Raw genomic sequence first — 3,566 nt, forward strand, 5'->3', positions numbered from 1 at the left:
CTGTCAGTCTTAATCAGATAGAGAGTCAATGATAGCTGTCAGTCTTATTCAGATAGAGAGTCAATGATAGCTGTCAGTCTTATTCAGATAGAGGATCAAGGAAGCTGCCAGTCTTATTCAGATAGAGGATTCATGATAGCTGTCAGTCTTATTCAGATAAAGGATGATCAATGATAGCTGTCAGTCTTATTCAGATAGAGGATGATCAATGATAGCTGTCAGTCTTATTCAGATAGAGGATGATCAATGATAGCTGTCAGTCTTGTTCAGATAAAGGATCAAGGAAGCTGACAGTCTTATTCAGATAGAGGATGATCAATGATAGCTCTCAGTCTTATTCAGATAGAGGATGATAAATGATAGCTGTCAGTCTTATACAGATAGAGGATGATCAATGATAACTCTCAGTCTTATTCAGATAGAGGATGATCAATGATGGCTCTCAGTCTTATTCAGATAGAGGATGATCAATGATAGCTCTCAGTCTTATTCAGATACAGGATGATCAATGATAGCTCTCAGTCTTATTCAGATAGAGGATGATCAATGATAGCTCTCAGTCTTATTCAGATAGTTTATGATCAATGATAGCTGTCAGTCTTATTCAGATAGAGGATGATCAATGATAGCTGTCAGTCTTATTCAGATAGAGGATGATCAATGATAGCTGTCAGTCTTATTCAGATAGAGGATGATCAATGATAGCTGTCAGTCTTTTTCAAATAGAGGATCAATTAAGCTGTCAGTCATTCATCATTTTTTTCAATTTTCAATTTAAATTTCAAGTTTTAATGCCACATGCACAAGTACAGTGAAATACCTTTCTTGCAAACTAAAAAGCCTAACAATGCAATAATCAATAATAATGTATTACTCAACAACAACAAAAACACAAGAAATAGGAATATGAAATAGACAATTAAGTAAGTAAGTTAGCATACTATGTACAGGAAATATTTAAATAGTCAGTTGGAGAACCTTTTCAGGATTTGAGGGCCAATGCCAAATGTTTTCAACCTCCTGAGGGGGATGAGGCGCTGTCGCTCCTTCTTCACAACTTAGAGTGTTTTTGGACCATTTTAAGTCTTTAGTGATTTGGACACCAAGGAACTTGAAGCTGTCTACCTGCTCCACTGCCGCCCTGTCGATGTGGATGGTTGCCCCCCCCCCCCCCGTTTCCTGTAGTCCACGATCAGCTCCTTGGTCTTGCTGATGTTGAATGAGAGGTTATTGCTCCGGCACCACACTGCCAGGTCACGGGCCTCCTCCCTATAGGCTGACTCGTCGTCACTGGTGATCAGGCCTACCACCATTGTGTCGTCAGCGAACTTTGTAATGGTGTTGGAGTCGTGCTTGGCCACACAGTCGGGGGTGAACAGGGAGTACAGGAGGGGACTAAGCACACACCCCTGTGGGGCCCCCATGTTAAGGGTTAAGCTTGCTTGCTGTACAACATTAAAACACATTCAGTCTGTCTACAAACAGGCTCTCAAAGTGCTTGATAGGAAGCCCAATAGCCATCATCACTATTACATCCTCAGAAAGCATGAGCTCCTGAGTTGTGAAAATCTTGTGCAATACACTGACGCATGTCTTGTATTCAAGATCCTAAGTGGCCTGGCTCCCCCTCCACTCAGTACTTTTCTTAAACAGAAAACCCAAACATATGTCACCAGATCCACAAGGTCTGAGAGGTGACTGTATAGTTCCCTTAAGGAAAAGCACCTTTAGTCATTCTGCTTTCTCTGTGAGAGCTTCCCATGTCTGGAATACACTGCCATCAGACACACATAACTGCACCACCTATCACACTTTCACAAAATGCATGAAGACATGGCTAAAGGTCAATCAGATTTGTGAACATAATCCTCAGCTGTGTATTGCTGCTTTCCATGTTGTCTGTTGTCTGTAGCTTGTGAGGTATGTAAACACTTTGTTGCTTTTATGGGTTTTGTCTTGTTGCTTTTTGTGCTATGTTGCTCTGTCTGCATGCTATGTCTTGCTTGTCCTATGTTGCTCTGCGTGTGCTCACTGCTCATTGATTGTCTGTATTGTAATTGTTTTTAAAAACCTGCCCAGGGACTGCAGTTGAAAATTAGCCGGTTGGCTAAAACGGCACTTTTACTGAAACGTTGATTAATGTGCACTGTCCCTGTAAAAACAAAATAAATAAACTCAAACTCAAAAGTCAATGGACAACATTCTCACATACGGTAGGTATTCCTCTTATCTAGGTGGGTGAGGGTAGTGTGGAGAGCAATTGCGATTGTGTCATCAATGGATCTGTTGGGGGGGTATGCAAATTGGAGTTAGAGTTCTTAGGAACAGGGATGATTGTGGTCATCTTAAAACATGTGGTGATTAGCGACTGGGATAAGGAGAGGTTGAAAATGACCGTGAATATGCCTGGCGGCTGATCTGCGCATGCTCTGAAAATGCACCCTGAAATACCTTTGGGGCCTGTGGCCTTGCGGGTGTTGACCTGATTAAAGACCCTTCTCATGCTGGCCTCGGAGAGCAAGATCACCCAGTCCTCTGGGTCGGTGACGGCCCTCACACCCAGCTCGATGTTGATGTCAAATCGTGCATAAAATGCAATGAGTTTGTCTGGTAGAGATGCATCGTTGAGCTGATCACGGTTGGGTCTTCATTTGTAATCCGTAATGGACTGTAGCCCCTGCCGCATGCGGCAGCTGTCAGAGCTTGTGTAATATGATTCAACCTTATTCCTATATTGTCCTTATGCTCATTTGATGACTCTGCAGAGGTCATAGCAGAGGTCATATTCAGATAGAGGATCAATGATAGCTGTCAGACTTATTCAGAGAATCATCTTTGGATGCACTCTCTGTAGCAGTCAAATGACCGGAGAGATGGTATACGAACAATTATAACAATGGATGTGGTGATTTGACTGACAAATAACTGTAATCAATAATTCCATGACCGTCACGGCACAAGCCCTATGTGAATTGTTACATACTGTAAGTGTGGCTTTAATATTTCTCATTCCTTTATCCTTTTCTTAGTCTCTGGAGATAGGAGAAGATTGGGTGTGTGAAAGCCATATTGCCATTATTTTCTTTCTAGTGTGATATTAAGCATAAAGTGATGACTGGTCATCCAAACACGCAGCATATGCACTGACCTCACTTTATATGAAAGGACGCTCAATTCCTTCAGAATAAATCACAATTAGTTATACAGTACCAGTCGGGTGATCGGATGATCTCCGCATGTGTGGTTCCCACCATGAAACATGGAGGTGTACTTTGCTAGTGATACTGTCTGTGATTTATTTAGAATTCGAGGCACACTTAACTAGCACGGCTACCACAGCATTTTGCAGTGAGACAATTTTTTTGCAGCGATATGCCATCCCATCTGGTTTGCACTTAGTGGGACTATCATTTGTTTTTCAACAGGACAATGACCCAACACACCTCTAGGCTGTGTAAGGGCTATTTGACAAAGAAGGAGAGCTGCATCAGATGACCTAACCTCCACCATCACCTGACCTCAAACCAATTTTTATTTTACTAGGCAAGTCAGTTAGGAAAAAAATA

This window comes from Oncorhynchus clarkii, chromosome 18, assembly GCF_045791955.1.
Source record: "Oncorhynchus clarkii lewisi isolate Uvic-CL-2024 chromosome 18, UVic_Ocla_1.0, whole genome shotgun sequence".
NCBI classification, from domain to species: Eukaryota; Metazoa; Chordata; class Actinopteri; order Salmoniformes; family Salmonidae; genus Oncorhynchus; species Oncorhynchus clarkii.